This window comes from Lichenostomus cassidix, chromosome 1 (assembly GCF_008360975.1).
Source record: "Lichenostomus cassidix isolate B80296 chromosome 1, HeHo_3.0, whole genome shotgun sequence".
In the NCBI taxonomy this organism is placed as follows: domain Eukaryota; kingdom Metazoa; phylum Chordata; class Aves; order Passeriformes; family Meliphagidae; genus Lichenostomus; species Lichenostomus cassidix.
Genome location: NC_139479.1, coordinates 27,949,157 through 27,972,445, shown reverse-complemented (window position 1 = coordinate 27,972,445; position 23,289 = coordinate 27,949,157). Strand labels below are relative to the sequence as shown.

The following is a 23,289-nucleotide window of genomic DNA, read 5'->3' as shown; positions in this document are numbered from 1 at the left end:
AGACAACATTACATTATGAAACTCAGTTACATAGCAAAACTATCAGTTTTCCCTTGTTGTCTTCCAAGGAAATGCTGAGAGTTTCCAAAAGACATTATGCTTAATTAATCCCTCATGCCATCAAGGCATCCTAGCTGTGTGTTTCTCCTCCAGAAGCATTCTGTATACCACAAAGATGACAGGCAAATTAGCACAGCTATCCACCAGCAGGGATTTTAGTATTAAAATAGTTATAATCCCAAACTCTATATTTATCTCTAACCTTCCTTCTCTCTGAAGTAACCTCACAGCCTTCCCTGTATATGCTCTTGAGATATTTGTTTACATGCAAAATCAGATGACATTACTGACTTTCCCTGCTCTTTAGTCTATTTTCTTCACCTTGAGATTCACTTTTTGCTTTTTTCCCTGTGAGCATTGCAAAATCTACTGAGAAGGGTAATTAATCCTCCCTGAGCCTGTGTTCCTCAGTCTAGGTTACCAAGATGCCTAACTAAAAACTGGCTCTAGTACCTTCATGCTATGTGCAGTCACTTCTGTCTTCTGACTGCAATATGGACATAAATTTAGCTCCAGAACACTTTGGAGGGAAAGGCTGTCTTTTCATTACATGCTAAATATCCATTATAATGGAGCCTGGCTTTTAGTTCAAGGTCTGAAGGCATTTCACAATGCAAATAATAGACAATAGTGATAATAAAATGAGAATAATCATCACAAGGAACTTGATTAGTTGTCTGCATCCTGGGTTAAAGTGTCTATACCTGTATAAAGTTTTACAATTTTTGTTTTGTTTAAATACAGTGCCAGTTAAGACTAATTCTGTATTTCCCCTGATTTCCATGCAGATATATTTATGTCTCTGTATTCCATTGATTTCCTTTAGTTGTTGTTTGAAATGTATCTCTAAAATTGGTGTATCATCCAAAATTTAAGCTTATGGAATCTTCACAGTAACAATTGTATCTGAGTAACAGATTGTTTGTTAAATGGAAATGGAAATTATCAGCTACGTGAATTATTTCTTGCGTTATTTTCGCAACACAATGCTTTGAGTCACATGCTGTTAGACACTTACTCTGACATGCAGCATTGTTTTCAAGATACCTACAGCTCCCAAAGGTGTCATCAGGAGAATTAGAGGTCTCAGCAGTTTTCTGATAGGACAGGATTTAAAGCAATATATACACATTGTTTTCTTGTTTTACACATTACCCCTAACAGCATATCCATCCATATTGTCTTTTCTCTCACCACTCATACAGAGATGAGGAGAGCCTACAAGAGAAGCAATCAACTTGTGGTAGACTAGTTTTGAAAAACAGATTATTCATCACATGGATGTCTGCTCTGGATCAGTAGTATCAATTCTATAGTGACTGCACATGAGCAGGAATAGGTTTTCTTTTGGGTTAATTTGCAGAAAGTTTTCTACATGCCATGGTGACCCAAATTAATAATATAGGCTTTTGTTTTGGTATTGTCATTACTATTCGGGTTCAAGTCCTTTTTTGGACCCTATTATGCAGTAAAGATAACTGTTTATAGTAAAAAAATAATTTAAGAAAAATCAATAGAAGAGACTTCTATGGCAAAATAATTGTCCACACACACATTAACAACAACACATCAAGAACGTGGATTAATACCAATTTAATCACTTTTTCATAAGTTTATGGACAGATCTGTCCTAGCCAAATTAAGTTTTAAAAATAATTTTAAAAGATTTGTGTTGTAGCCCTTTTTATGATAAATGACTCTGAAGGAACTGATTCTCCATTCAGTAACAGAGATACTGCTTCCACAATTTTATGTAGATGGTTTACTTGGATTTTCCTAGAAGTTTTTCACATGTATCTCATGGCTGTGGAGGCTATGGCATTTGGACCATTCTCTGATGCTTGTAGCCCAGTGCTCTTTGCTTTCTTGAGGATAAGGCAGAATGTGGAAAAACAGGGAGATCAGATATGCATAAACCACTACAAAAGCATTAACTTACCTACTATCAGCTTAGTGGAAAATTAAACCTGTCTTTCTTTCTACTTCATTAGTACGTAGCATCTCCAAGGTGCTGATAACAGAGAGCCTGGATTTTTTTGTATTGGAGACGAGTGTTTCATTGCAAGAGGAAGAATGCTTCACCTTCTCTGAGCTTCCCAGCCTTCATCCCCACCATCCTCCCAAAGATACCCTTTTTTTTCTTCCACCTCTTCTCCAGTGAATTTGCCCATCTGGTTCCATTTACTAGCAGATTCCCCTCTCCTGCCCTCTCCATGCAGCTGATGAACCACACAGTACTCTCCTCCTGCTTCTTCCTCCCCCAGCAGTTTGCCCACAGCAGCTCTCTCCCTCCTCTTTCTGAGGACCTGCTTTCCTGAGCGAGAGGCTGGCTCAAACTGGGGTCCCTGGGGCTTGTGTGGCATCCTGCCTCTGGCTAGGAGAGATTCCCAGCCGACCTTGCAGCTTTGCCAACTCCCTGTCACTCCCTGCCACCCACAGGCTACTCGGTTGGAGCCACGGGACACGGAGGCAAGAGCACTGCATGCCAATGTGACTGTGATGGGGATGTGGCCAGAGGTGATGTAAAACTGACGCTGCTTCTCAGGGAGGACATCCCACTTAAAGGCACACATCCACACATGTGCATGACATGTTTCCAGCACAGCAGCTCCTTGATGAGCCCGCTGATTCTTGCTCCCTCACCCGTTGGTGTGCTGGCTGCTCTGCAGGACTTGGAGCACAGACACTGCAAAACGAGGCGACACAGCAATAAAAATGCTAGCGAGAGATAATGAATGGGAGACTTCAGAAATAAAGGAAGGAAACAAAATCACAGATGACATGATGAGTATTTCCAAAATAATAGTAGGGGTCAATCAGGAATCTTCATCCTTGCTCACCTATCATTACATGAGGGTAAGGAAATACTGCATGAAAGTAAAAGCTGATCTTTGGAAACTCAAGAAAAGAAAATATTTCCCCTCTCCACTCACAGTATATAATTAGCTCATGGTAATAATTGCCCTTGTGTGTCACTGAGGCCAAGTACTCTGTAAGATACAGTTAGTACAAAATGTTTGTAGTTACCTATTTTGTAAGGACAATAATGACAAGCTTCAGGCTTTAGGTTAATCTCTGTTAAAGACAAGGAGGAGACCTGATACACTGGCTCTTTCAGAGAGATTGAATATTAGACCACAGAGACTTATTGTCTGATCCTGCATGGCAATTTCTACTGTAAAGAGAGAAAAGAAGATGCAGAAGACTGGAGGATTGAGAGGAAACATGTAAGGACTGGCGGAGAAGGTCTATTGTAATAAAATGAAAATAAAATAATGGCAAAGAAAAATGTTGAGCTGATGTTTAGGTAAACTCTCTTTAACTTTTTTTCTGTCTAATGTTTCTGTGATGCTCTCTAGAGGTTTTATTAAAGACTATATATTTACCTTTGTTTTATGGAAACATGCTTTCAAGGATCTTATTATTTGACTTGGAAGCTACCTCCAGTGTTTACCTAGATGATTACCAATATGCAGTAAGTCTGACTTTGATCCCAGTTCCATTTACAGTTATATTGATTTATTACTACAATTAATTAATCCTAGAGAGGAATGTCCAGCAATTAGCAATTTGTGAAGACCAGATACCATGTGTTGTTACAGCTAGAGAAAGTACATATTATAAAGCCCACTGCTTGTGCACCAGCTGTAAAGAAAGAATTTTTTTTTTTTAAGTTATTGGAGAAATATGACTCAAAGGTATTTAATTAATGGATAAAGTGGGAGAGATAGTATAAGGTTGACTGACCATTCTGGACATCAATTTAAACATTTACTGGGGTTTGAAAAGAACTTTTGATTTTGATCCTCATGTCTTTCAAGGTTCCATAACTCTGCCAGCCAGCCTCCAAGAAAGAAAGAACTGGTTTAATCCAAAATACTAAGGCAAAGTTAATATTCTATGTATTACTGACCAATCTGAAATTGTAACTGGAGGTAGTTTTGCCTGAAAATCTGAACAAAGTGTCACAAAGGGTCACAAAGTAGATCAGTGTCATTGAATAATGTGCATATGAAGCGGAGCTCTTCTGATCTATGTGTTAAAGTTACTCTTTTCCAATATTTGCTGGACTGTCCTTAGACCAAGGGAACTTGATATCTTTAAAAAATTGGTCCTTTAAAAAAAATCAGACTGGAAACAGAATCACTCCCCAGGAAACAAAAGTATTGACTATAAGAACAGTATGTCAGCTCCAGTTTTCTGTTTAACTGGTAGCTCATTGTTGTTTTGAGAAAACATATTAGGGAGTGCCAGTGAAACCTTAAAACACAGAAAATCTAGTCTGGGACAGATATATTCCATGCGTACATCCATCTCACTGAGTTACTTTCATGTTTCTAAATTTTGTCAGTGATAATACAAGACAGAAATTGCAACATAAACAAGAGCAAATGTATCTTTATTTGGGTTACTCAGCTTTCTATCCCACTGTTTTCTCCTTTATATTAGCCCCTATTCCATGCCCCAGGGCTCCTTACCAGCTCCTCATTAAGGCATGCACCTTCTTGTGGCTCCCTATCAGCCTCCTGCACTGCAGCAATTAACCCATTATAGTACCGAGTACACGACTCTGGCAGCATTTATTCAGATTCATAATGCACTCTCATTGCATACCAGGTTTTAAAATTAATTTTGAAGGAAACAAGAGATGTGTTGAAACACGTCAGATCTTTCCAAAAATGTATAATGCCATAACTGTTCTCATAACTTTCATAAATAATGAGGTTTTTCTAAAGAAAGGAAATACAATAGATCTCGCTCCACTGGTATCTGTAAATCATTTTATCATCATTGCAGGGGGAGGGGTATTATTTAAACTGGAGAAAGCAGGGATTGGTTGGAAGAACTGAGAGGAACTGACTGGAGAAGAGGTGACTGAAAACAGATATACTGGGATGGATAGAGATCAGTAGTCAAGTCCTACACATACTGCTCTTATCATTAATCATTTTGTAGGGTCCTATTTTCATTAATACATGCACTGCAGAAAAGAGAGTATGTGCAAGTGAAATTTTCTGATTACACAAAACTAGGAAACAATGCCAAAATTAATTGGTGAAATCTGAGGATGTATCCTCAAGATGGTGCACTTCAGAAAACAAATAGTGAAGCAGTAGGTTTAGGCACACATCTTGGGTGGAAAACACTGCCTCATCAGCTGTCTAAAAGAAGAGGTACAAGTTGTGTGCTTAAAAAATTTGGATCACTCTCCTTGCTAATAAAAGGTGACCATGAGCCTTAATATGTTGTGCCTGTATAAAAAAAGTTTGATGAGGGAGAGTGGGAATGGAAATGGTGGGTTTCTTCCCTAATTTTCATTGGATGACAATGCTCTGACAGAGTAGAGGCAGACAGTCACCCATTTTATTGCACCCACACGCAACACAATTAATTCAAACTAGGACAAGCCCCAAGAAGGTGCACTGGTAGGAGGAGAAAGGGCTATCTAATATGGCAAACTAAAAGTGCTTCTCTTGTTTACACAAACAAAACAAAGGCAGAAAGGGAACATAACTTGTCTATAAATATACAGGGAGGGAGAAAAACTATTTAAAGGATGATGTTGACATAAGAACAAATGGTTATAAAATAGCCATGAATAAACTCCAACAGGAAATTAGGAGGAAGCGCTGGAATGATATCCTGGAGCAGCCTTCCAACAGGAGCAGGGGAAGCAAGAAACTTCACTAGTTACAGCATGAAACTTGAGCACTTCATGAAACCAATTATGTGACGTGCAGTTGACAGCAAAATCTGGGGTTTGAACTTGATGCAGGAGGTCCTTTTAAATCCTATTTCCTATGTTTCCAGGGGAAGCTGATTTAAATCTTCAGCAAGAGATGTCTTAGATGCTGATAACAGTAATTAATACCTTACACTCCAGTAATACCCTTCCATCTAAAGACCACAAACATTGAACACATGTGGGAATTAAACATCTAAATATCCACCTGTGTTGTTTCTGTTATTTTGCAGCCAGGAAATTTGATGCCCTGAGCAACTCTTTTGGATCACTTGGAAAAATCTGTAAAAATGAAGAATAGAGCTCACAGATCTCCTAGTTTTAAGAATAAACCTGTAGTTTTGAAAATTGTCATCATGTTTCCAAGGCTTTTTAATTCCAGAAAATGTATGAATTGTATACAATTGCTTGTACAAAGCTATAAGCCATATGCTGTTTAGCTTAAAATGTCAATGAGCGAGTCAGCAACAACAAGAAAATGAAGGTGTTTGTAAATGTTGCATTTAAAAAGCATTTAGAAAAATGAGAGCGGTCCTCCAAAGATGTGCGCATCTTCAAAATCAGAACAATGCAGTATTTCACAGCCATTAAATAACGTGTCACGTAGCTACAAACAAGAATCATATAGCTTGAAAAAATGTTGTTTTCCTCTTGGGGAGCTGGAACAGAACCAGTTCCGTGTGTGTTAATCCCCACTATGACTTCCACCGGGAAAGGTGCCAGGGGTGGCGAGGGATAGAGAGCAGTCGTTCCCTGGCTCTGTTCCCTGCCCTGAAACCCTTCCCTCCCAAACCTGCAGAACCCCAGCTGCACTTGTGGGCACTCAAACAGGCACACAGAAGAGACTGAACACACTGGTCTGGTTCTTTTCTGAGGGCTTCAAGTCCTCTGTCTTGTCCCTACTCTTCCACTTCCATCTCGTAGGAATAAGTCCTTGAGTCCATCTGATTTCTTGCTTTCACTATGCTGATTGTAAATAGTGAAGTGCTATATACAGAGGTGCACTCAGAGGAAGAACTCATTTGCACAATTCCCACCTACCAATGTCCTCCTGCTTCCTCCACTGTCAGGTCAGATGCCAGGTGTGGTCCCCAAAAAGAGCAGTAACACCACTGCCCTCTGCTCCTTCAAATTCCTCCACTCTTCATCCTCTGCTTGAACCTTTAGAAGCCCCAAGCAAAGGTGAGCCAGATGGGTTTCCATGTCTGTGTAGACCCATACCCTAAAAGAACTGGCTCTGACCAGAAAAATATATACTCTAAGTAAGAGGAAGCCACATGTGTAGCTGAGCACAGAATCTGGCAGCAGTGGTGTGTAGACCCTGTAAAAAGCAGGTGTTTGAAACAAGACCTGGTTTCCCAGGGTAAACCAGCTCTAAGGAGGAGGACTCAACAAACTTGGGATGGCAAGCAGTGCTGTGCTGGGTGCAGGGATGGAAGTGAAAGGCACACACAGAGAATTTGTCAGGCATCTGAAACCATCCATTTCAAGAAAGCCAATTATTTTCTAGGTGACTAAAATTTACATACAATTATTTGTAATTGGGAAAGATATGACCACATAGAGGACTGATAGTTAGACTTCCCCCACCCTCCACATGCTGTTGGTTCTTCTGGACCATGATCTCTCCAGTGGATAGAGCACACAGCCTTGTTTTCCCAAAGCTCAAAACAATGAGTCCATGATCCTTATAATAACATACAAATAATAAAAAATAATAGGAATTCCTATACACAAAAATCCCACATTCTGTCTGCAAAAATATATGCTCTGTTTAAGTCAAAGAAAATTGCATGTGTGTAGCTGAGCACAGAAGCTGGCAAGGAGCCCACTTGTAGCTAAGTCATGCATGTGAGGACAGAATAGATCCCATTGTCTCTTGAGAGCATTCTAAATTTTCTTTGTTTTTCTCTAGGACGTGATTTACCTAAACTGAAAATCAGAATTTTTATCCAATGTAACGTGTCTCTGACAGGCAATTTTTATATATATTTTTTTTAGATCAGTTACGACTTTAAAGACTGCTGAGAGAAAATAACGTATGTCTGCAATCTCTTCCTATAGACTTACCCAAACAAAGTTTAATCTGCTGTCAACGATGTCTAGAGAAGCCTCTGATAAAGTTCTACCATGATTCATTTCATCCAAGACAAGGGATTGTTTCCTCCTTTGAGTTCCCCCCAGAGCCTTTTCAAGGCCACACTTTTCCACATAGGGACTAGAAGATAGAGTGGAAAAGTGTCTGTTCTGACTTTCCTCAGAGAACAATACAGTTTTACTGGTCTTCCCTTGGTTTCTGCCACTGTCCCTGTTTAAGAGCCTTCTAAAGAGCAAAGTGAAATATAAAATTTAATATGGTTTTTAAACACATGATCTTTCAAGCAGTTTTTTCTGCAGAGTGTAGAACAGTGGTGCCAATTTCTTCCTCTTCCTCCCTTTTTACTTCCAGGATTTTCTACCTCTCTTCCCAGAAGATCTTTGCAAAGACTCATGGAGAAAAAAAGTGACAGGAAGTTTTTAGCCTGAAAAGGATACTAAGCCTAAAATCTCTTTGTGGCTGCTGTTTCTGACCTGGAACACACTGAGACAACATCCTTGATCAGCATTTTTAGAAGGATCTGTACATGTTTTTGATTTGAGAATTTGCCTTTGTTCCAGATAGATCTCCTAATAGCTAAAGAGGAGAAGACTAGAAATCTTGAGGAGTATCCACCTGGCTGAAGGAACCTGGGACCAAACAAGCTCAACAGCCAATCTTCTAGTTCCCATTCCCATTTCTTTCTCTCCTAGCCTCACCACCCACCTGGGAGAGTTCCATTGAACAGGTAGAACTGTGCCACAGGAAATAAATCTCAACATGAGGTAACAATCTTTATCTGTCAGCTCTCTCACATCCAAAATCCCAATATCAAAAGCAGAGGTGTGTTCATTTTGGCTTCAAAGTAGCTCAAGTAGAGCAGAAGGCAAAAACTTGATAAAAAGACAAGAAACTTGACAAAAACTCTCAGAAACAGAAAAATTGATGGTGAGCTAATAATGTATGACTTAAAGGTATTTCACCAGCATTTGATCATACTGTGGAGAGAAGGAAGGATAGAAAGAGCAGATGTTTGCTTAGTATTTTCAACTTTGGCATTCATTTGATACACATTAGAGGGCTCAAATGAAACCACCTTAATGTTTAGGAGGTGCATTTTGCCCTGAGTTTGTGGGAAGTCTTCAGCTACACGACACTGGAATAGTTTGCTTTGACATGGTCTGTGGATTTTTTGGGGTGTGTTTTTTTTTAACAGTTATAGGATTTAATTAAATCGGTGGTCTGCTGCCTTTTTTCAGTCAGAAGTTACACGTGAGCTCTCTCCTGTTTTCCTCTGTCTTCCTCTCTCTCTCTCCTTTTCCCTCACAGATTTTGCTAGACATGTACATCCATTTCAGAATCTAATCATAGACAACTTAAATCTTTCCAACATTATCCACATTAGTAATTGCAAAATAATAAACATGACAAAATTCAGATTAATAGGGCATCCTGCACAACTCGGATGGTGGGGAGAGCCCTCTGGAATTCTAAGAGTAATAGGTCTGTGTTTATTTCTCAACCGACGGCATAATGTGACTGATTTACAAGAGTTTAACTCAAGTGTTAATCTGACAGTGACGAAGAGCTTCTCAGTGGCAGAATCACTTACACTATCATATTAGTTGCCTCCTCTATTAAAGCAGTATGGTCGATAATTGGAATGCTTTTATGTCTAGTGGTTCTGACAAGGCTCTCTTTAGGTCACATATGGGCGGTCTGGCTTGCTGCACAGCTGAACAGTGGCAAATGATTTAAACTGAGAAAGTATTGTTCTCCTCGTATTATGGAGCAAGGGCAGTTCAAGGAAAGTAAGGCTCTGCACCGGCTACCTGCTGGTGTGTAGTAAAATAAGATGGACATGATACTGGGTTGGGAGTACAATTAAATCTATTTTGCACCAATGTGTTGGTGGACAGATGAGTTTCCACATGGCAGAGCTTTATGATCTTTAAGGTAGACTGAACTAATAGATTGGTGTGGAGCGCACTGAAGTTACTAAGGATGAGAAAGCAAGCAGCAGTACATTTGAACTACAGGTTTCTCATATGCTCCACGTCATGCTGAGTTTTTATAGCTCCTGGCTTTCAAAAAGCCTGTTTCAAAGAGGTTTGCGCTAGACTGGGCATGCAGTTTTGCTCTGCAGATATTGTCGCTACCGATTTAGTGGAATGCAATTAGGAAGCCTAAATTAAGTGGTAATGGAGAACCAGCTCTTGAAACTGGGGTTTCCACGGCAACCACTGCTTACAATACAGCCTTCAGTTAGTTTTCCCACTTTATCTGCAAAATGCACAATTGAGCTTTAAAACAGCTTTGTGCTGAAAAGCGCACTGTAAACAACTGTTTGCAATGAGAGTTTTACACTGTCTTTAAATACAACAAGCTATCAAATAAAATTTATTTGTCCACACTAATAAAAAAAATAAAAAATCCACACAGTACAAAAAGCACTAAAAGGTCCAGAAACTTATTATTCATTCTGGAAATTTATATATAATAAAAAAATTCAAGATCTTGTGGGTACTTGATTTGTCTTTTAAGTCTTATCATTATTCCTCAATTTTAAGACGCATAATCCCATATCTCTCAGTAGTGAGAAGAACTGAGCATTTTGGTACAAATACTGCATTTATCACAATAGCAACACTATATAGTTATAAAGTGCTTTTTGTCTAATATGAACTAATAAATGTGCATTTTCATCAGACTTCCTTTAACATCTAGCAATCTTTTACAGATTTTTTTTTATTTTTCCCTCTATAATACAATATTATATCCTTCACAAATGTTCTTATTTTGTGGCAAAGTAATGCTGTGCCATTTCTGAAATGCTTAACATCCTTGATTGCTTTAGGGTCATAGCCCAACTTTTGCATCTTGTCAGAGGCAACCTCAGGTAATTAAATACACACAAAATGCAGAAAAGTGGAAAGGATGATATTAAGGTCACAGGTGTAAATTGTATTGACCACTCTTTTCATGACAGCCCCCTCAAAATGAATCTGTAAACTGAAATTATGAATTTGCAACCATCATTCCTGTTTGTTGTACAATCACAAGTCTTGGATTAGTACTGTCAGGTGATTGGTAGGAGTTGAGAGCTTAGCAGTTTTTAATTTTCCTCTTTTTTTCTCCCTTCTTATACTTCTATGTTTTAATTAAGAGAAAAATCTCAGCGAAAACATTGTCCTAACTTCCCTGAGATAATTTCAGAAGAGACATCACATAATTTTGAGTTTTGGCCTATCAATAGAGAGATAAGAGATACGTACTCTTTTAAGGAAGGTGTTTTTGGAAAAGGAGAAAAAACACACCAGCAAAGAATCCCCACAGCAAATCAAAACAGACCTAATTTGTGTCTCAGCTCAAGCACAGCAACCTAAGCATCTCTCAGCCTTTCAAGGCTGATGCACTTTGTGTGTGTGTGTTTTAGCAACCACACTGGGTCGATGCAGAGAGAAAAAGGGTGTGGGGGTGAAGGTGGAGGGAAGGGGAGAGAAGGGGGAGGTCTGGGTGCTTTGCCTCAGGAGCCTGTTGGTCAGAGGACTGCATCTTGACATCCACAGTCATGTATAAATCTGGATTTGATATAGTCTCCGCAGACTTTGAACATGCCAGGCAGGGAAGCTTGCCCTTCACAGTACGGGTGCGCTTTCAGATCAGGCTGTGACTATTCTGATCTGCTCGAAACAGCCCTTTCAGCACTAACCAAAAACAGAGTGAGGATGGGAAGGCTGATTGCAAAGTTCACATCTCCTCTGCTGTGTGCCAGTGCTAATGGGAGTTTCTCCTGCGATGGGTAGGTCATAAAACACACAGCTGCAGAGACTGTGCAGGGTGAACAAATCAAAGAACTCAGTAATAAAAATGATGTGTGTGCCAATATTATTTAATATTAACTTGTGAAAACTGTTGAAGAAACACATCTTTGTCATATATCAGAATTGGCTCTAAAGCTGAATCAACGGATTAATAGGGTTATTTGTAATGATATTGTCCTCATAAAGGCTTTATTATTTAGGAATCAGAGTTGGAAATTGTAATTTCTTTAATGATTTTTCATCACATAAATTAGCCTGCCTCAACTCCTCCGTCTAGAAGGCAAGAGGAGAGGTTGAGCTGGTCTTCTTCCTCATTCTTACACAAAATCTGCTCATTTGGACGGATCCCAAATTTTAAAGAAACAAGTTCCTGGAAGAAATGCAGAATGCCAGTGCTCACAAGACTTTCACAGGGCATCTCGTTTCAACACCGACTGCCTGCATTTTATCGGAGTACTAAAGGACACATTGAAATTATTTTGTTCTGGCACTGGCATGCGTTGTGATGTGTATGCATTCAATTGCACTTGACAAATCTTTGGGGCAAACAAAACGGTCTAATGTAAGGAAATATCTTAACATATTCCAAAATGACATTTTTAGACCAAACATGTGTTCGATTGATTTGCCTTCTCCAGAGATCACTTTTGAACGCAGGCCAGCGATAAGCGGGGGGGGAAGGCTCTCGCTGAAGGCCAGGCGGGTCAGCCGTGCTTCCGCTGGTATTTCCTGCGCTGCAGAGTCCCATACCTAACTGTACAAATAGCTCCACATGGCATCCTGAGAGCGTGCCAGGGAATTTTATGATCGCACGCCAAGTATGGTTGTCAGGTTCCACTCCACTGCTGTGTGTGTATGTGTGTGCTCATATGTGTGTGTGGCTGAAGCTAACTTCAGACTGAGTAATTACCATAATCCAAACAGGGCCTTTACCATCTTATTTGCATTCAGCCAGCAGTGCTGTTTTTATCAGCACCACTACTGAATTGTTGCAAAGTTTTAATTATCTTGACAACTCTCTTTTTTTTTCATTTCTTTTTTTTTCTCCCTCTCCCCTCTTGGGTTGTGTTTGGATTTCAGCACTTGTCCCCCTATGGCAGCAATCACATTTTTGCAATGGGAAGTTTTCTCACTTTTTCTTCTAGTAGTTATAAGCAGTCACAAAGGCTGCTTAGAAGGGGGCAGAAATGGAGGGAGGTTGTATTTATTAGTTAATGCCTAATATTTTTTTCAGCAAAAGTCACTCCAGATGCCTCTTTTTGAATTGCACTTGAAGCCCTGGCATAACTTTACACATGTGTGTAAGCTTGCAGAATTGAAAGAAAACCATTTCCTATGCAGAGAGATACCCCCTTGCATAAATGTTTGCCAAAATAGAGCTTTAGTTGTCATGTTTTCAATATTTCCATAATCTTTGATTTAGGATTAGTATAAAGTGTATCATGTCACTTATATTTGCTCTCTCTCAAACACCCTGCATTTTCAGTATTTGAATGCTGTTAGACAAATTCAACCTTGAAATAAGACACCGTTTCCTAGCAGTAAGGGTAATTAAACACTGGAAGAGCTTACCCAGGGAGGAGGTGGACCCACCATAGCTTGGAGTCTTTAAAATGAGACTAGACATCTTTCTGAAAGACATTGTTTAATCTAGCTTCTTGGGAAAGATTCTAGGGCATATATACAGGGGGTCAGACAAGATGATTGACAAAGTCTCTTTTGACTTCTCAGCCTGTTGGTCTAAAAATCTGAGTTCAGATATGTTTTGGTTCACTTTTACAGATCAGTTATAAAATCTACATGCAAAAATTGGCTTTGGGGAATATTAAGACTTAATAGGTTTTAAAACTTTGTTTTCCACTGCAGACAATAATGTTGTGCCTGCTGGGTTTTGCACTACCTTTTGTTTTGTTTTTATAAGTAGTTACAAATCACAGAGGTTAATGCAGAATAAAATACTCCAGTATGAGATTGCTGTGGAGGAATAGAAGGCTTTAAAGCCTATAGGTTCACAAGCAGAATAAATGCAAAAATGATTTCTAGTCTGTTGGCATCTCAGGTACAATAGATGTTTTAAAGATAAGCACAATTAATATATTTTTTTAACCACAGAATATTATGACTGTATTTAGCATCTCATCTCTTACAAAGTTTGTGCATTAGATTGCATGTAATTGCCATCAAACTGTGCGGCAGTATTCTGTTCATCTGAAAGGTAAACAAATGCTTTTTAACAGTCCTTAGACATTTCTTTTGTGGCAGTTTGGCCTTATGAACACCTTATCCTTGTTTTCCCTTTAAAAGGAAAAAATTAAAGGTAAAAACCATTAGGGATTTCTCTTTAAATCCAGCAATCTATGCATACTACGAAGAATCAATGCTCTGTAAGCTGTCTGGTGTTCTGCAATAAATTCTAGCTTTTATAGACTTTTTCTGGGCCAGGTAGCTGTTAATGCCATAGAAATTGATTATTTGTGGTGTTCTTATCATTGCTTAAAATATCTAATTGCTTTTTCTCCACAGATTTGGATTTGGCTTGCTTGATGCTGGACGATTAATGAAGGAAGCCCTAACTGGACAAATGTTGGTCTCCTGAGACAATGTGTTGTTGATAACAGGTCTGATTTGAGCAAGTCTAGTCAAATTCAATTTTAATAGTATTTAAAGGCACACACAGGACACATATAGCTGATTTTTCAGCTGGTTTTTCTGGTTTTTACATCTGTTGTGTTACCAAAGCTTATTCCCATTCAGTATTAAACTTTGCAAAGCAGTAAAGACACATACCTGTCAGCTGCAGAGACACAAATTTTGCCTCAGTATAGCAGGTTTTGTTCAAAATTTGCCTTTATTCTTTCGCACTTATGCAGACTGGAATATGTAATTCATCACTGCACGACTATTCCTGTGGAGGAATTATTGCACTCTGATTATTTTGAACCCTAAAAATTATTGATTGAGGTAAAGAAGAGACAAGAAGGTATTGCAATCACTTCTCAATCTAGTGAGGGCAACCTTTTTAAAGGCAACTAATCCTTAGCCTAAAAGCTGTATGCAGTTGCTACTGTTCCTATAGGACTTTTCACACAGCTGTGCCTGTGTCATTTATGTGAAGTACAAAACACTTTCCACTGCACTACCAAATCAAGATAACCACCAAACATCAAGGCAATATCTTATTGGATTGCTGCATTGAGTGTGAAATTCAGCTCACAGCTCAGTCACAGCTCCAGCTGAGGAGGAAAAAGGTCTCACATTCCCACCAGAATACTGGACTTCAGGGTGTCTCCCTTCTCATGAAGTCAAAGCAATGTCATCCAGAGTCAGTAGGGTCTAGAGTACTTTCCTCCTTTCGAGAGTTCCCATTTTCTAGAGAGAGGTAAACCAAAGGGAAATTGAACTTGCATCTGTGGACCTTGCACCCCTTCTACCCACAGTGCTAGTCTCTTTTTCTTTGTCCCCAAAGAGGGTTTCTGAAAGAGAGCCTAATGGCCAGCTTCCTGCAGGTCTAGGTATGGCACTGCACATTGTTTTAAGCACCAGTTTGCAGAAGTGACTGTGTTTTCTTGTGTGGTGTTTGCTGTCTTCTGTATACAATGTAGGGAGAGGTAGAATTCTCAGAATGGGAAGCAAAATGGATGGACATGGAAAGTCTCGCATAAGGTCCTTGCTCCAGCTCCAACATTATCTGTAATCATAGCCCTTTTCAGCAAAATGGCCTCTAGCCAGTTTGGGACCTGCAGTCCTCTCCTCTGGCTGATGCTAACAATGTTTGATTCAAATAAACCAATAAACCTGTTTGTGTCTTTTGCAGCATTATCATAGTCACTGCAGTGGTGCTGTAAACTAATGTTTTACCTCACAGCCTAATAATGGTTGAGGCAGTGTTTCATGCATGAGGATACCCCAGGTCAGCTCTGTCTCCAGCCACAGAACAGCCAAACTTGTCACTGCCACCTTGCAGAGACACCCCTTAGACACAATGCTGTGGATCAGGATCCCTCTCTGTTGGAGGTGTGCCAGACTTTAGGAAACAATTTAAGATCTATTAGTCTGGAGAAACCAAAAAACATGCTATATACTTTTTTTCTCCTGCACAGGTACAGAGCAGTAACCTAAGATGAGCTCAACCCACAAGGCATGGTGTGGTTTTGTTTATCCATTTCAGCCAGATTAATGTTAAGATAGATTGGGTGCAAACAACTGGTTTTGTGCACCTATGGATCAATGAATTCTTCATGTTTTTCAAGCATTTCTATAGAAAAGGCAGGAATGCACAACAAATGTGTAGTCCTGTGGGGTGGTTTCTTCCCAAAGATGTCTCTGGTCAATCCTGCAGTAATTCTCCAGCAAAGCAATGACTGAGAGTTACACCCCTAAGGGACAGGAGCACTCTCCCTTTTCTCTGGATCAATGTTATATGTAAAAGGCACAGAAAGGAAGTCCGTTTCTCAATATTGTACCTACTTGAGACTCCTGAAGGTGTGATTAATTAGGAGTGATTAATTAAACTATGAGTCATGACCTTTTTTCCCTGTCACATTACTTATGAACGAGAGGGCAGTCAGCACGGTTAAATGGTATGAGATAGTAAATTTAGAGGAAATAAAAAGAAATTAGTTGTGTTGCATGTAGTCAACCTGTGGGATTTCCTGCTGCAGGTGACCATCTGATAAATAGAATCCCTTGACCGAAAAGAATAGCTGTTAATGCTATTACCATAACAGATGGAACCATCACTGTATTTCTGGGACTTCTGGGTGTACTGGGAAGGCAGAAGTGAGTCCTGCTTGGCTAATAAAGTGAGAGCAAATGCTCCATGTGCTGGGAAGTCAGGCAGGAGTGCTGTTCTCCATGGACAGCAGCACTGCACTATTAGCTTGATCTATGACTTGCCATTTCATGGTTTGGTTGGTTGTTTATTTGTCTGTCTTTTTAATTCCTCTGGAAAATACTGTACTGGCTCTCTCTGTTGACTGAATGACCAGGCTTGGGCAGAAGACATAGCATTCTTCTTCTCTGACCTTTATATCAAAATTGATTAACAATAATTCTTTTGCAGAAAAGGATTGACAATAAGATGTGGATGTTCATCTTTAATGAACTCTAGTCACCAAGTGGAAACCAGCTAACTTTGATGATGCAATTGACCACCTTCTCAGCAGGAGCTGAATAGTTACTCCTCAAAATGGTAAAGTAATGCTGCATTCATAGGTAATATGAAGAACCACCTGTTGCTCTAGTTGGATTTTTTGTGTCTCTCATATGATTTTGGAACCTCTCTCATTAGTGGCAACAGCAGGATGTGCTGGCTAGTATTTCTGCAGTCAGAAATTTTATAAATAAGAATTAGAAGCTGTGTAATCCTGTCAAATATTCAGAATTTTATGTTTATGTATTTTAATCTATGCAAAGTAAGAAGTCCACTCATAACTTAATTGTTTTTGTTTATTATTATGTTTGCCATTTTACGGAAGAGTTCACTGGAAGGTGTCTATTTTATATTGTTCTCACTTTCTAATATAAGACTCTTATTTAAAAGACTCTTTGTTTTCAATTATGAAAATACTTTCCTGATCCCGTTAAGCCAAAAAAAGATGAAGTGCTATTTTTCCTTTTTATTTGTGACAATACAAATTAAACATACCTATGGCAAACCAATTACTGTGTTTATTCTTTTTATACAGAGCAAGCCTGTTAGCTGTGAATGTGAAGAGATGAAGCAAACAAAAAGAAAAAGTGTGAAGAGCTTTGCTGCCATATCGTCACTGTATCAGATAGTTTTAGGATCAGTGAGTGAATAGGTATGTAAGAGAGACTGTTATTCTACAGAGAAGAGTTATTTCAAAGGAATAAAAGGGGAAAAAATTAAAAGGCACATCAGGGCATTGTTACTATGATAACAATATTAGAGAAAGAGCTTCATTTGTCTTCTTTTAATTTTGGATTTACAGTGGAACAGTACTACAGAGAGATCTAGATAATAATGTCCTTGATCTTACCAAGTGTTGCCACAGTCCCAGTATTGTTTTCTTGTTGGAGTTACTCATATAAGAGAAACCACTCTGCTGTAGAAGTTAAAGTTTCAAATTCTGTCCTTAATTTTTGCACTTTACATTATAAGACACTTAGTTAACTGTAGAAGTAATAGGTATCATCATGTTTTTTTGACCATGAAAGTGTTGATTTTCAAATTACTTGAAGTTTTGGTGTTTTGGTGCAGTACAAGACCTCTGCCCTGCAGGAGATGTGGGGGATGTCTGGATTATCGGCATCAAGTGCTGCTTTAAATGCCAGAGATGGAGGAGTTCTGGGAAGAGCTGGAAAAAACTGAGTACATTAATTTGCACTTCACAGAAGTTTCTGTTAGAATAGAGACAGAAAGGGGCTGAGTGAGGCAGGAAGAGAAGCAAACACAGAGGCGAAGTAATGGCAAAAATTAAACATTAAGTATTTCCTTTAACTGCAGTCAGAGATGGGGATTATATTTGACCAAACAACCAAATCGCCCACCACAAGTCAGGACTAAGGCTAACTCCATTTTTGTATTTCAATGCTTTCAATAGAAAGGACCCAGTCAGTTATTCTCTGTGTGTTAAATAGTGTACTAGCAACACTAATAGACCAAGCAGATGGTTTTTTTGTATTGTCTGAGTGGTGTAATATTTTACTGTAAATATAAATATGATACTCACTCACCTTATTCAAGTTCCCAATGTACTTTATAATAAACCAAGTAATTTTGACAGAAAAATGTTGACCAACCCCAGCCTAACAGCATTCACATAATGAGCTGAATACTGACACAAATCCCATCCATTTAAAAACGTCAGTGCTATTGCATTTACTTTTACAATTTGAAGGATAAAGAGAGAAATGCAAGAAATGGAATAATAAAAGCCATGTGGTCCCTGCTCTTCAAGGGTCTCATCCAGAGCCTATTAAGGTAATATACATACTCTTTTTGATTTTAATAAGCTTTGCATAGGTGAAAAATCACTGAAAATTAATAACAGGAAAAAGAATCACTTGGTTTATGTTTGTTGGATTATATCCATAATAAACTTGTATAAAATGAAAGCAGTAGAAAACATTAAAACAGATCTAAATACTGAATTTATTCTAGACTTCAAGATTACCTCATTTTCTGCTCCAACATAACTGCGTGATGTCATGAACATCAGACTTTTCCAAAGCCTTTATTGAAAACATTTCTCTTCCTATCATGGAATATTGCATCTTGCTTTCTTCTTGCAGTCCTCCTTCTAGAGACATGAATCTTTGGAGAAACGGTTACAAATATCAGAGGGTAGTCTGGAGTGCACCACCATCTGGGACACCAAAGGGTTACAGATTGCTCTCATGGGAACTGCTGGGTGAGGGATGGTAGTGGGTCAGAAGAGCATCCAGCCAAAGCAGAGTGCCCAGGGGTGCCCCAGGGATCAGAAGCAAGGCCAAACATCACTCTTCCAAACACAGATTTCTGAGCTACCCTGTATTTTCAGAGAACAGATAGATTTAAATCTTACAGTGGATTTTTATCTGAAAATAAAAGAAAGCAAGGAAAAGGACTATAAGATTAGATCCTCATTCTGCATTTCACCAAAGGAGAACTGAGTAAAAGACAGATTTTCTGTGGCAAGTTGAGCCCTAGGTCGAACTGGATCTCCTGCCCTGTTCAGAGGCTGCCCTTTCCTGGCTGTGATGTGGAAGAAGCACAGCCATTAGCAGGCACCTGCAAAAACGCTCCACCTGTTTTCGCTCAAAGTGACAAAGCCCAGAGGACAATGTCTGTGTTCCCTGCTGGTCTGTGGGGATCACGATGTAGCTGATGCAATTCCTGGCTCCAGCACACCTGCAAGGTCTCATTGATCTGCTGTTCAGTGCTCTGAAAACTCAGAAATCTATTATCAGTGTGAGCATGTGCTTATTGATCAGATTACCTGCTTCTGCTCCCTGTGTGCGCCTAATTGTAGCAGCGTGCACAAACACACACACACACACACGCATGTAAATGTGCACACTCGTGTGCACAGATGCAGACACACATGGGTTAGGGGGGTGTGTGTATGATAAAGGCTTTATCTGTTGGGTTTTTTTTTTGCTTTACAAAACTGCACATAAATAAAAAGAATGGACCTTCCCCATGAAACGTGAGCGCAGAAACACTCACAAGTGGCCAAGAGCTGCTAAATAATTAATCAATAGAGCAGTGTGGCAGTTTGAAATGTAAATGTGATGGATGAAGGTGTGATGCTTGTCATCAAGGAGAAAATGATGTGACTGGAATGGATAACCCACAGTACCTACAAACTGGAAAAAGGTTGGACACAAAGATAAAGTAAAGCCATCAGAAAGCAGCCCTGGCAACCCCTAATTCTTGCCTTTGACCCACAATTCACTTTCATGTCTCTGTCCCAGAAGAGATGTTTAAAAAAATGATGAAGAGAGATCTTGGGGTGGGAAAGGGGTGAGAAAAAAACCATCTGAAGAAATGCTACCTGACAAGGCTGCAGGCTACATTCTTGAGAACACCTTTCTTTTCTTTATGTTCTCCTTCTCCTGTTAAATAAAAATGCGGCTCCTTTTTTCCCTTTCCTTTCTTCCAAAACTCTCCTGAGCCGTTCCTGCAAGTGGTTCTGTGACTCGGGAGCTGACAACAGCCGCATGCAAAGGAACAAAGAATGAGAGTGACAATTCAGAGTGCACGCAGGTGAGAAAGACACCTTTTACTTATCAAACTAGGCTGCAAAAAATGCTCTTTTTACTCAGCGAGCTAGAAACAGCGGTGATCTAACAAGGCACTGATCCAAATTCTTTATTTATGCTGAGATGTAATGCTAACAGGATTTTTAGGTTGACTAGTAGTCTGTGGCCCCTCCGTTCAAGTAAGGAAGCATTCCTCTGATTTGGAAAAAGGAAAATCCATATAATTACCGTATATTATGTGACAGGAAAATGTATGCTGTGATGGCAAAGGGTGACAGAAAATGTCCATCAAAAAAATTTGTTTTCAGCGACTTCCTATGCCAGTCATTGCATTCTCTCTGTGGGGAAACACAACCTGATAGAACTCAGTTCTCCAAATTTGAGAGAAATTAACTTTTGTAAAAAATGGGATTTTTTGCATCCTTTTTTTAACTTATAAAATTGCAAGCCTGTAAGTAGGATTTAAAAGTTCAATGGCTCCTTCTCCCTGGAAAAAAGAAACCTATTTCTCAGTAAGTACCATTCAGCACATTGTTTTTTTTTCTCTTCCTTTGTTATCAAAAGCCCACTCTTTACAGAAAGTGAAAAATACCATAGTTTAACATTAGATTTTCAAACTCCCCAAAATATACATTAGCAGATAACACCCACTAAAAGTGAAAGCTAAATATAGAAATATAATAGTGCTTTGGCACACAAATAGATGTTCTACCATTTCTTAGACATAAAATATACACACAAGTATTCTTTTAAAATCTTTTGTGATTTTTTAAGACCTCTACACACATGAAGCAGCCTGCAGAAGCAGCAGATCTCCAGGTGAACTGGCCAGTGTTTCCATATTTCTTCAAATTATTATTTTTACCTGGTTTTTGTTGGGATCACATTTTTAATCTTTATGATACCTTTATAAAAGAGTCATCAAGAAAGCACATAAGTATTTCTACACAAAAAAATAGGTGCCAAAATTAATTTTAGAAGTCAAGAATTAGAGCTTACATTAAAATAGAACCCTAGCTGGCCTAGCTCCATAGTAAATAAACCTGTTTTTGCTCTGGGACAAGTTGCTGATGTAAATCCATTGAAGGGAAATCTTTCCTGTAACTTGGCTGCCTGGATAAGTTTTGAGCAGAGTGCCAACTATCTGTGTATACAGGGAACCAGCATACTCCAAAAAAATATTTCCCATTTAGAATGACAAAACTGTGGTTTGACTGGTAATTCAGCCTGAATTTCATTTCCAGGACATTTTAAGTTGTGGTTTCCCATTTGTCCTTTTGGAGCTTTCATCTAGCTCACGCCAGACACACTTAGCTATATATCTTTACCTACATGGAGGGCACATTCATATTAATTTTTAGTGGTTTTGCACAGCTTCACAAATGCAATATCATCCTAAGTAGGAATCAGACCCGAGAATTTGGAACAATACGGGTGCACTAGTCTGTGGCATGGAGGAATGATCCCACACTTTATATCTGTTATGTTTTTGACAGGATATGTTCATAGATTTTGCAGTGTTAAAAAGGAATTTGGTCTAATGGTTCACAGGGATTGATGCTGAGGGTAAGCAATTGCTGTATCACAGTAATGTAGCAATATTTATCACTACTAAGCCTTCCATTCCCTCGTAAACTGCTGTAGAAGTGGAAAAGAGACATTTTAGGACTATGTTGTCACTAAACTCATAGAAGTCCATTCCTGTACCTCTAGTCTGTCTCAGCTACAGAGGGACTTGCAATATAGAAATGACAGATTGGGCTGTAAATGTGCATCAGTCATCCCCAGCCTCTGGGAAGGAGAGGCACCTCCTCAGGCTAGAGAGAGCTGTGATGCTCCCTGTCCTGGTGCCCAGTCTGGAGGACCAACTCACCACTGTAGAAGCGTCTACCAGCCTAGCAGCAGGAGCAGTGGTTCACTGTGGTAGGGTTTGTACAGATACACCACCAATTAGCCACTAGTTTCAAATATCAGAGAAACAGAGGCACCAGCATGACTTTGCTTTCTTCCCCCTTTAAGTTTGCTAGGCACTTAGGAGCACCTAGCAAGAGGAAAGGGACATAAAGATTGCCCTGACAAAGGCAGAGCTGAGAAACAGACCCGTGTCTTAACCCCAGCAGTGGCCACCAGAAGCTGCCTACTGAAAAGGAGAAGCTAGTAACCTCATGGCAGAGTGTCCCAGATCACTGTCCCAACCTCCAGCAATTTGAAGCTTGGACACTTCCTGGGTTAGAAAATTTTGCCTACCTTGCTGTAGTGATGATTGGTTAAATATATAGCAATGACTCTCCCATACCAGCAGGCTTTGTTTCACCCCAAATGTTATGCCAAACTAGTTGTACATCATCATGAAGAATGGCTGCATTTTCCCAGAGCTGATTTCCTATGGCACATTTTACTTAGATACTTTCTCAACACCCTCACAAATATGTCATAGATCTAAAGCACAATCTCCTTTTCAAAATGAATGGGTCTGATTACAGGCATATTCATTTTGTAAAAGGTACAAAAGGATACAAATGTGCCTTTCCATCTCCTATAATGTCAAAGTAAGACCCTCTTGCCCTTTTACTTCAATCCCTGCAATTTGAAAATAAAAAAAATGACTTGATTATATGTTTTTTACCATTAAGTGTATAATTGCTTTTGTGTTTTGACATTTAATTCCTCTTACCAAAATACATGGTAGGAATTAAAAGTCAAATCTTTTATGTATTTGATGTACAGAACCTTCCATGTATTTCAATAAGAGAGATAGGACAATGAAACCTTATGGCAGGTACAGTGAAGCCATCTGAAATTGAAGTCCCTTTTTATACTGGAAATCTGACTGTGGCCCCAGTTCTGCCCTCCCTTATCTAGGTCAATGGCTTTTA

The 23,289-nt window shown here is 39.2% G+C and overlaps 1 long non-coding RNA gene across 3 annotated transcripts in view; it reads left to right on the top strand.

The window, feature by feature from the left end:
- Positions 1-17,824, top strand: part of LOC146444404 (uncharacterized) — a 156,775-nt gene extending 138,951 nt beyond the window's left edge. For 2 of the 3 annotated variants that reach the window (XR_014850596.1, XR_014850594.1), the window contains 2 exons: positions 14,228-14,322; positions 16,767-17,350. This is a non-coding gene — a long non-coding RNA (uncharacterized LOC146444404). Of the gene's footprint in view, positions 1-14,227; positions 14,323-16,766; positions 17,351-17,391 lie in introns of those variants that run through there. The other variant, XR_014850595.1, reaches the window with a different exon arrangement.
- Positions 17,825-23,289: the final 5,465 nt, after the last annotated feature.